General features: G+C 43.4%; 4 pseudogenes; all 4 read right to left on the reverse strand.

Moving 5' to 3' along the window:
• Positions 1 to 1,143: 1,143 nt before the first annotated feature.
• Positions 1,144 to 1,262, reverse strand: LOC148267399 (5S ribosomal RNA; annotated as a pseudogene).
• Positions 1,263 to 1,600: 338 nt separating this feature from the next.
• Positions 1,601 to 1,719, reverse strand: LOC148267400 (5S ribosomal RNA; annotated as a pseudogene).
• A 7,242-nt stretch (positions 1,720 to 8,961) lies between these two features.
• LOC148267401 (5S ribosomal RNA) lies at positions 8,962 to 9,080 on the reverse strand (annotated as a pseudogene).
• Positions 9,081 to 10,921: 1,841 nt separating this feature from the next.
• LOC148267402 (5S ribosomal RNA) lies at positions 10,922 to 11,040 on the reverse strand (annotated as a pseudogene).
• Between the last annotated feature and the right edge of the window lie 1,135 nt (positions 11,041 to 12,175).

The raw sequence follows: 12,175 nt of genomic DNA on the forward strand, positions 1-12,175 counted from the left end.
CAACTCACACCCAGATGAACGGATCACCCGACGCGCCTCTTTTTTATGTAAAATGCTCAAAATGACACTCTTATTACGTTGTGGACTACAAATGAATGCACGAAAAAGATAAAGCAAAATACCTTGGCGCTGCAACTCACGTTTATTTATGAACTGGCAGATCACGGCTCTAATTGAGTGTAATATTTAATGCTCCGTTCGCAAAAAGACCGGTGCAACACGAGGACTTGCCAAGAGGTCACCCCTCTAAGTACAACTCTCGCCCAAGCACGCTTAAATGTGGAGTTCTGATGGGATGTGGTGCATTAGTATTGGTATGATCGCTCCCTTCCCATTTCATGCCAAATGCATGCACCCCTACTTATTCCCTTCTCCCTCCAATCATTTGTTTCAATATGCGTGCACACCGCACCTCTGCTTCTAGTTCTAATACTAAACGAAATGCCTTGGTGCTTTAACTCACGCCCAGATGAACGGATCACCCACCACACCTCTTTTTTTGTTATTCTACTTTGTAAGATACTCCTAATGACACTCTTATCTCATGGTGGACTATAAAGAAATGTACGAAATATATTAAGCAAAATACCTCGGTACCGCGACTCACATTGGCAAATGAACCGATGGACCATGTCTCTGGTTGCGCATAATGTTTAATGCTCCGTTTGTAAATAGACGAGTGTAACACGAAAAATTCTCACGATCACCCATCTTAGTACTACTCTTGCCCAAGCACGATTAATTATGAAGTTTTGATAGGATCCAGTGCATTAGTGCTGGTACGATCGCACCTGTACTATACCGCACTTCAAATACATCTACCTTTTCTCCTTCTCTCCCCCTTCTTGCCACTTGTTTCGTTGTGCACGTACACCGCACCTATACTTGTAGTTCTAATATAGAACGAAATGCCCCAGCGCATCAACTCACGCCTAGATGAAAGGATTGCCCGTTGTACCACTATTTTTATTGTTCTATTATGTAAAACACTCGTAATGACACTCTTATCATGTGGTGGACTATAAGTGAAAGAACGAAAAAGATAAAGTAAAATGCTCTGGCGCTGCGTCTCAAGCTGGCGAATGAACCGGCATACCGTGGCTCCTATCTCGCATAACGTTTAATGCTCCATCTACAAAAAGACGAGTGCAATACGAGAACTTCTCAAGAAGTTACCCATCCTAATACTACTCTTGCTAAAGCACGCTTAACTATAGAGTTCTGATGGGATCCGGTGTATTAGTGCTAGTATGATCACAATCGTCCAATTCTGCACTACAAATGCATGTGCCCCTTCTCCTTCCCTTCCCCCTTCCATCGTTTGTTTCACTGTGCGTGCACATCTCACCTATGCTTCTAGTTCTAATATAGAGCGAAATGTTCCAGTGCCTTGACTAATCCCGAGATGAGCAAACCACCCACCGCACCTCTATTTTCGTTGTTCTACTATGTAAAATACTCGTAATTATATTCTTATCTCGTGATGGATTATAAATGAATGCTCAAAAAATATTAAGCAAAATGCCCCACCGCTGTGACTCATGCTAGCAGACTGTGGCTCTTGTCGCACGTAACATTTAATACCCCGTTCAAAAAAAGATGGGTGCAATATGAGAACTTCCCAAAAGGTAACTAGTCCTAGTACTACTCTCGCCCAAGCATGCTGAACTGTGGAGTTCTGATGGGATCCGGTGTATTAATGCTGGTATGATCGCACCCATCCTATTCTGCGTTACAAATACATATATCCCTTCTCCTTCCCTCCCCCCTCTATTTCTTTCATTGTGCGCACACACCGCACCTCTGCTTCTAGTTCTAATGTTAAGCAAAATGCCTCGGTGCCTCCACTAACGCCCAGATGAACGGACTGCCTGCTGCACCTCTATTTTTGTTGTTCTACTATGTAAGATACTCGTAATAACACTCTTATCATGTGATGGATTATAAATAAATGCACGAAAAATATTAAGCAGAATGTCCCGGCGCCGCGACTCACGCTGGCAAATGAACTGGTGTACTGTGGATTTGGTTGAGTGTAACGTTTAATGCCCTGTCTGTAAAAAGATGGGTTTAACATGAGGACTTCCCGAAAGGTCACCTATCCTAGTACTACTCTCGCCCAAGAATGCTAAACTACGGAGTTCTGATGGGATTCGGTACATTAATGCTGCTATGATCGCACCCGTCCTATTCTGCGCTGCAAATACATATATCCTTTCTCTTTCCCTCTCCCCACCCACTATTTTTTTCACTGTGCATGCACACCGCACCTCTGCTTCTAATTCTAATATTGAGGAAAATGTCTCGGCGCCTCAACTAAGGCCCAGATGAACGGATCACCCGCCGCACCTCTATTTTCGTTGTTTTATTATGTAAGATACTCGTAATGACACTCTTATCTAGTAATGGACTATAAATAAGTGCATGAAAAATATTAAAAAAATTATCCGGTGCCACAACTCACACCGGCGAATGAACTGGCAGACCGTGGCTTCGATCGCATATAATGTTTAACATCCCATCTGCAAAAAGACGGGTGCAACACGAGGACTTCCAAGAAAGTTACCCATCCTAGTACTACTCTCACCCAAACATGTTTAACTACGGAGTTCTGATGAGATCCGATGCATTAGTGCTGGTATGAGTGACACACATCCCATTCTGCGCTGCAAAAGTATGTGCCCCTTCTTCTTCCCTTCCCCTTCCCATCGTTTGTTTCACTGTGCGCGAACATCTCACCTCTGTTTCTAGTTCTAATATAGAACTAGAAGCCCCAACGCCTCGACTGAGGCTAAGATGAACGGGCCGCCCGCTGCACCTCTGTTTTTGTTGTTTTACTATATAAAATGCTCGTATATGACACTCTTATCACGTGGTTGATTATAAATGATTGCATGAAAAATATTAAGCAATATGCCCTCCACTGCGACTCACGTTTGCGAATGAACAGGTAGACCATGGCTCCAGTCGCTCATAACATTTAACGCCCTGTCTACAAAAAGAGGGGTGTAACATGAGGACTTCCCAAGAGGTCACCCATCCTAGTACTACTCTCGCCCAAGCATGCTTAATTACGGAGTTTAGATGGTAGCTTATGCATTACTACTAATATGATCGCACCTGTTCCATTCCACATTGTAATATACTCTTTCTCCTTCCCTCCCTCTTCCCATCATTTGTTTCGCTATATGCACACACCGCACCTCTACTTCTAGTTCCAATGTCAAGAAAAATGCCTCGGCGCCTTGACTCACGTCCAGATGAACGAACTGCCTGTCGCACCTCATTTTTCATTGTTCTACTATATAAAATATTTATAATTAAACTCTTATCATGTGGAGAACTATAAATGAATACATGAAAAATATTAAACAAAATACCCCGACGCTGTGACTTATGCCGGCAGACTGAGACTCGGGTCGTGTATAACGTCTAATGCCCGGTTTGTAAAAAGACAAGTGTAACACGAGAACTTACTAGGAGGTCACCCATCCTAGTACTACTATTGGCAAAACACGCTTAACTACAAAGTTCTGATTGGATCTGGGGCATAGTGTATGTATGATTGCACCAGTACTATTCTGCGCTCCAAATGGATATCTTCTTGTCCTTCCCTCCCACCTCCTGTCATTTCTTTCATTGTGTGTGCACACCGCACCTCTGCTTCTAGTTCTAATATCAAGTGAAATGCCTTAGCACTTCGACTCACGCCCAGATGAACAGATCGCCCGCCGCAACTCATTTTTTGTTGTTCTACTATGTAAGATGCTCGTAATGATACATATTACATGGTAAAATATAAATGAATGCACGAAAAATATTAAGCAAAATGCTTGACGCCGTAATTCACATCAGTGAAAAAATCGACAGACCGTGGCTCCGGTCGTGTGTAGTGTTTAATGCCCCATCCTCAAAATGACAGTTACAACACAAGGAATTCTAAAGAGGTCACCCATTCTAATACTACTTTCGCCCAAGCACGCTTAACTGTAGAGTTCTGATGGGATCCAGTGCATTAGTATTGGTATTATCACACCCGTCTATTTTGCGTTGCCAATACATATACCCCTTCTCCTTCCTTCACCCTCTTTCCATTTGTTTCACTATGCACACGGTGACACCTCTGCTTCTAGTTCTAATATAGAGTGAAATGCCTCAGTGCCTCGACTCACGCCTAAATGAATGGACTGCCCACTGCACCTCTGTTTTTGTTGTTCTACTATGTAAGATACTCGTAATGACATTCTTATCTCGTGATGAACTATAAATGAATGCACAAAAAATATTAATCAAAATGCTCCTGTGTCGCATTCACGCTGGTGGACTGTGGCTCTGGTCACGCGTAACGTTTAAAGCCATGTCCGTAAAAAAACTGATGCAGAACAAGGACTTTTCAGGAGGTTACTGATCCTAGTATTACTCTCACCCAACCACGCTTAACTGCGGGGTTTTGATGGGAATCGGTGAATTAATGCTGGTATGATCGAACCTGTAACATTCCACACTACAACTACATATACCCCTTCTCTTTTCCTCCCCCGTCACGTCATTTATTTCATTATGCACACACACCACACCTCTGGTTCTAATTCTTATATCACAATGTCACGATGCCTCGACTCACGTCCAGAAGAAAGGACCACTCGCCACACCTTGTTTTTCATTGTTCTAGTATATAAAATGCTCATAATGATACTCTTATCACATGGTGGACTATAAATGAATGCATGCGAAATATTAAGCAAAATGCCCCGGTGCCGTGACTCACGCAGCGAACTATGGCTCCGATCGCGTGTAACGTTTAATGCCCCGTCAACAAAAAGACAGGTGCAACAAGAGGACTTCCCAGAAGGTCACCCATCCTAGTGCTACTCTCGCCCAAGCATGCATAGCTGCGGAGTTCTAGTGGGATTTGATGCATTAATGCTAGTATGATCGCACCCATTCCATACCACGATGCAAATAAATCTATCCTTGTGCTTCCCTCCCCCTCCCATCATTTGTTTTGCTGTGCGTGCACACCACACCTCTGCTTCTAGTTTTAATATAGAGTAAAATGTCCCGGCGCCTCAACTAGTGCCCAGATAAAGGGACCGCCTGCCACATCTCTATTTTCATTATTCTACTATGTAAGATATTTGTAATGACACTCTTACCTTGATGAATGAACCGTGGACCGTGTCTCCGGTCACACATAATGTTTAACACCCCGTCCATAAAAAGACGGGTGCAACACAAGAACTTTTAAGGAGGTAATCCATCCTAGCATTACTCTAGCCCAAGCACCGTTAACTGCGGAGTTCTGATGGGATCCGGCGTATTAGTGTTGGTATAAGTACACCCGTCCCATTATGCGCTGCAAATGCATCGGCCCCTTCTCCTTCTCTTCTCTCTCCCATTGTTTGTTTCACTGTACGCGCACACCTCACCTCTGCTTCTAGTTCTAATATATAGCGAATTGCCCCGACGCTTCGACTCAAGCTCAGGTGAACGGACCACCCACTACACCTCTATTTTCATTGTACTACTGTCTAATATGCTCGTAATGAAACTCTTATTACGTTGTGGACTATAAATAAATGAACAAAAAATATTAAACAAAATGCCTCACTGCCATGACTCACGCCGGCGAATGAACTAGCGGACCGTGGCTCCGATCGTACTTAACATTTAACACCTCATCCGCAAAAAGACAGGTACAACAAGAGGACTTCCCAAGAGATCACCTATCCTAGTACTACTCTCACCCAAACACGCTTAACTATGGTGTTCTGATGGGATCTGATACATTAGTGTTGGTATGATCAAACCCATCCCATTTTGCGCTGGAAATGCATATACCCCTTCTCCTTTCCACCCCCTCCCATCATTTGTTTCATTGTGTACGCACACCGCACCTCTACTTCTAGTTCTAATATAAAGCAAAATGCCTCGATTCATCAACTCACGTTCAATAGGACGGACCGCCCACCACACCTCTGTTTTTATTGTTCTAATATTTAAGATGCTTGTAATGACACTCTTATCATGTGGTGGATTATAAATAAATGCATGAAAAATATTGAGCAACCCGGCACCGCGAGTCATGTCGGTGAAGGAACCGGCATAACATGGCTTCGATCGCGTTTAACGCCCCATTCGTAAAAAGAGAGGTGCTACAAGAGGACTTCGCAGGAAGATACCCATCCTACTACTACTCTCTCCCAAGCACACTAAATTGCAGAGTTCTGATGGAAAACGGTGATTGGTATTGGTATAATCGCACCCATATAATTCCCCGCTGCAAATACATATATCCCTTCTCCTTCCTTTCCCCCTCCCATCATTTGTTTCGTTGTGCGTGCACACCCCATCTCTACTTTTAATTCTAATATTAAGCAAAATGTCCCAGTGCCTCGACTCATGCCTAGATGAACAGACCACCTGCCAGACCTTTTTTTTGTTGTTCTACTATGTAAGATGCTCGTAATGACACTCTTATTACATGGTAGACTATAAATGAATTTACAAAAAATATTAAGACAAATATCTCGACACAGCAAGTCACACTGGTGAATGAACCGACAGACAATGCCTCTGATCGCGCGTAATGTTTAACTTCTCCTCCACAAAAAGATGGGTGCAACACGAGGACTTCCCAGGTAGTCACAAATCTTAGTACTACTCTCGTCCAAGAACGCTTAGCTGTGGAGTTCTGATAGGATATGTTTCATTAGTACTAGTATGATCGCACCCATCCCATTTCGCGTTGCAAATACGTATACCCCTTCTCCTTCCCTCCCCCATCCCGTCATTTGTTTCACTGTGCACACACACCGCACCTATGCTTCTAGTTCTAATATAGAACAAATTACCCAGCGTTTCGACTCATGCCCAGATGAATGGATTGACCGCCGCACCTCTGTTTTCATTGTTCTACTATTTAAGATAGTCGTAATGACACTCTTATCACGTGGTGGACTATATATGAATGCACGAAAAATATTAAGTAAAATACCCTGACGCCGCGACTCACATTTGCAAATGAACTGGTAGACTGTGACTCCGATTGCGCGTAACTTTTAACTCCCAGTCTGCAAAAAGATAACTAAACACGTGGACTTCCTAGAAGGTCACCCATCATAATACTACTCTCGCCCAAACACACTTAAATACGGAGTTCTAATGGGATCTGGTGCATTAATGCTGGTATGATCGCACTCGTCCTACTTCGCGCTGGAAATACAAATGCCCATTCTCTTTCCCTCCCACCTCCCGTCATTTATTTCGTTTTACGCGCACACCACACCTCTACTTCTAGTTCTAATATCAAACGAAATGTCCCAGCGCCTCGATTCACGCCTAGATAAATGGACCACCCTCCGCACCTCTGTTTTCATTATTCTACTAATTAAGATGCTTGTAATAACACTCTTATCACGTTCTGGACTATAAATAAATGCACGAAAAAATATTACGTAAAATTCTCCAGCGCTGCGACTCACGCAAGTGAATGAACTGGCTAACCGTGGCTCCGATTGTGCGTAATGTTTAGCACCTCATCTACAAAAAGATTGGTGCAACACAAGAACTTCCCAGGAGGTCACCTATCAAGGTACTACTCCCGCCCAAGCACAGTTAACTGTGGAGTTATGATGGGATCCAGTGCATTAGTATTTTTATAATCGATCCCTTCCCATTTTGCGCCCAAATGCATGTACCCCTACTTATTCCCTCCCCTCTCCCATCATTTCTTTCAATGTGCAAGAAAACCATACCTCTACTTCTAGTTCTAATATCAAGCGAAATGTCCCAAAGCCTCAACTCATGCCCAGATGAACGGATCGCATGCCGCACCTCTTTTTCGTTATTCTACTATATAAGATGCTCGTAATGACAAACTTATCACGTGGTGGATTATAAATGAATGCACGAAAATGATAAAGTAAAATGCCCTGGTGCCGCGATTAATGTTTGTGAATGAACCAGAAGACCGTGGCTTTGGTCGTGTGTAACGTTTAACGCCTCATCCATAAAAAGAATGGTGCAACACGACGACCTCCCAGGAGGTCACCCATCCTAGTACTACTCTCGCCCAGCATGCTTAACTGCAAGGTTCTGATGGGATCCGGTGAATTAGTGCTCATATGATCACACATGTCCCATTCCGCACTGCATATATATATATATACCCCTTCTCCTTCCCTCCTCCCACCCATCATTTGTTTCGCTATGCGCGCACACCCCACCTTTGCTTCTAGTTCTAATATCAAGTAAAATGTCGTGGCACCTCGACCCACGCCCAGATGAATGGACCGTCTACTACACCTTTATTTTTGTTGTTCTACTAATTAAGATGTTCGTAATAACACTCTTATCACGTGGTGGACTATTAAATGAATGCACGAAAAATATTAAGCAAAATGCCCTAGCGATACGACTCACGTGAGTGAATAAACCAGCTAACCGTGGCTCCAGTCGTGCATAACGTTTAATGTTCCATCCGCAAAAAGATGGGTATAACACAAGGACTTCCTAGGAGGTCACCCATCTAAGTACTACTCTCGCCAAAGCACATTTAACTATGGAGTTTCACTAGAATCCAGTGTATTACTGTTGGTATGATCACACCATTCCCATTTCGCGCTCAAATGCATGCAGAACTACTCATTCCCTCCCTCTTCCCATCATTTATTTTGGTGTGCGTGCACACCGCACCTCTGCTTCTAGTTCTAATGTTAAGTGAAATGCCCTAACATCTTAACTCACGCCTAGATGAACAGATCGCCCACTGCATCTCTTTTTTTGTTGTTCTACTGTGTAAGATGCTCATAATGACATTCTTATCATATGGTGGACTATAAATGAATGCATGAAAAAGATAAAGCAAAATGCCTCAATGCCACAACTCACGTTTACAAATGAACTGGTGGATCGTGGCTCCGGTCGAGCGTGATGTTTAACGTCCTGTCTGTAAAAAGAAGGGTACAACACGAGAACCTCCCAAGAGGTCACCCATCCTAGTACTACTCTTGCCCAAGCATGCTTAACTATAGAGTTCTAATGGGATCCGGTGCATTAGCGTTGATATGATCACACCTGTCCCATTTCGTAGTATATATACATATACCCCTCCTTCTTCCCTCTCTCCAAGCACATTTAGCTGCGAATTTTGATGCGATCTGGTGCATTTGTGCTGATATGATTGTACCCCTTCCATTATCCCCTGCAAATGCATATGCCCCTTCTCTTTGCCTCCCCCTCTCATCATTTGTTTCATTGTACGTGCACACCTCACATCTGCTTCTAGTTCTAATATCAAGCGAAATGCCCCATTGCCTCGACTCACGCCCAAATAAATGGACCGCCCACCACAGCTCTGTTTTTGTTATTCTACTAATAAAGATGCTCGTAATAACACTCTTATCATGTGGTGGACTATAAATAAATGTATGAAAAATATTAAACAAAATGACCTGGCACTGCGACTCACATCAGCAAATGAACCGGTGGATAGTCATTCTGGTCGCGCATAACAATTAATGCCCCGTCTGCTAAAAGACGAGTGCAACACAAGGACTTTTATGGAGGTCAACCATCCTAGTACTACTCTCGCATAAGCATGCTTAACTACGGAGTTCTGATAGGATCTGGTGCATTAGTACTAGTATAGTCGCACTTGTCCCATACCGTGCTGCAAATGCATGTACCCCTTCTCCTTCCCTCCCCCCTCCCATCATTTGTTTTGCGGTGCACGCACATCGTACATCTGTTTCTAGTTCTAATATCAAACAAAATACCCCGGCACCTCGACTGATGCCTAAATGAACGGATTGCCCGCTGTACCTCTATTTTTGTTGTTCTACTTTGTAAGATACTCGTAATGACACTCTTATCACGTGATGAGTTATAAATGAATACATAAAAAATATTAAGCAAAATGTCCCCGTGCCGCGATTCAAGCTGACGAATGAATTGGTGGACCGTGGCTCCAGTCGCATGTAACGTTTAATTTTCCATCTGCAAAAAGATGGGTGCAACACGAGTACTTCCCTGGAGGTCACCCATTCTAATACATCTCTCCCTTAAGCAAGCTTAACTGCAGAATTCTGATGGGATCTGGTGCATTAGTGCTGGTATGAGAACAACTGTCCTATTTCGTGCTGCAAATGCATATACCCCTTCTATTTCCCTCCTCCCTCCCATCATTTGTTTCGCTGTGCACACACACCGCATTTCTGCTTCTAGTTCTAATATCAAGCGAAATGCCCCAGCAGTTCGACTCATGCCTAGATGAACGGACTACTCGTAGCACTTCTGTTTCTGTTGTTCTACTATGAAAGATTCTCGTAATTACACTCTTATCACGTGGTGGATTGTAAATAAATGCATGAGAAATATTAAGCAAAATGCCCCAGCGCCATGACTCATGTTTATGAATAAACTGACGAACTGTGGCTCCGATTGCGCGTAATGTTTAATGCCCTGTCTGCAAAAAGACGAGTGCAACACGAGGACTTCCTAGGAGGTAACCCGTCCTAGTACAACTATCGCCCGAGCACGATTAATTATGAGTTCTGATGGGATCCGGTGCATAAGTTCTTGTATGATCGCATCGATCACATTCCTCGCTACAAATGCATGTACCACTACTCATTCCCTCCCCCTCCCATCATTCTTTCGGTGTGCGTGCACACCGCACCTTTACTTCTAGTTTTAATATCAAATTAAATGACCTGGTCGTACAGATGAACAGAACACCTGCCGCACCTCATTTTTTATTATTCTACTATGTAAGATGCTCGTAATAACACTCTTATCATATAGTGGACTATAAATGAATGCATGAAAAATATTAAGCCAAATGCCCCGGCACAGTGACTCATGTCGACGACAGTGACTCCGGTCACATGTAATGTTTAACACCCTGTGCCCAAAAAGATAGGTATAACACGAGGACTTCCCATGAGGTCACCCATCTTAGTACTATTCTTGCCCAAGCACGCTTGACTGCAAAGTTCTTATGGGATCCGGTGCAATAGTGTTGATATGATCGCACCTGTCCCATTCTACACTGCAAATGCATGTGCCCCTTCTCCTTCCCTCACCCCTCTCATCATTTGTTTCACTGTGCGCGCACACCTTACCTATGGTTCTAGTTTTAATATCAAACGAAATACCACGGTGCCTTGACTCACACTGAGATGAACAGACAGCTCATCACACCTCTATTTTTATTTTTCTACTAATTAAGATGCTTGTAATGACACTCTTATCACGTGGTGGACTATAAATGAATGCACAAAAAATATTAGACAAAATTATCTGGTGTTGCGACTCACGTAGGCAAATGAACTGGCTGACCATGGCTCCAGTCATGCGTAATGTTTAACGCCCTGTCTGCATAAAGACGGGTGAAATAGGAGGACTTCCCAGGAGGTCACCCATCTATGTACTAGTCTCACTCAAGTACATTTAACTGCAAAGTTCTGATGGGATCTAATGTATTAGTGTCGGTATGATCGCACACGTTCCATTATGCGCTGCAAATACATATACCCCTTCTCCTTCCTCCCCCCTCCCATCATTTATTTTGTTGTGCATGCACACCGCACCTATTCTTCTAGTTTTTATGTCAAGCAAAATGCTCTGACGCAGTGATTCACGCCCAGATGAATGGACAGCCCGCTGCACCTCTATTTTTATGGTTCTACTATGTAAGATACTCGTAATGAAACTCTTATCAGGTGGTGGATTATAAATAAAATCACAAAAAATATTAAGCAAAATGCCCTGGCGTCGTGACTCACGTTTGTGAATGAACAAGTGGGCTATGGCTCTGGTTGTGTGTAATATTTAACACCCCGTCTGCCAAAAGATAAGTGCAACATGAGCACTTCCTAGGAGGTCACCCTTCCAAGGACTACAATCCCCCAAGAACGCTTCACTGCAGTGTTTTGATGGGATCTGGTGTATTAGTGCTGGTATGATCGCACTTGTCAAATTTTGCGCTACAAATGCATGTACCCCTTCTCCTTCCCTCCCCCCCTCCTATCATTTGTTTCACTGTGCGCGCTCGCCGCACCTCTACTTTTAGTTATAGTGTCGAGTAAAATGCCCAGATGAATTGACTGCCCACTGCACCTCTGTTTTCATTATTCTAATTTGTAAGATACTCATAATGAAAGTCTTACCA

Source organism: Carica papaya, chromosome 3 (genome assembly GCF_054855325.1).
Source record: "Carica papaya isolate Zhongbai chromosome 3, ASM5485532v1, whole genome shotgun sequence".
Classification (NCBI taxonomy): Eukaryota; Viridiplantae; Streptophyta; class Magnoliopsida; order Brassicales; family Caricaceae; genus Carica; species Carica papaya.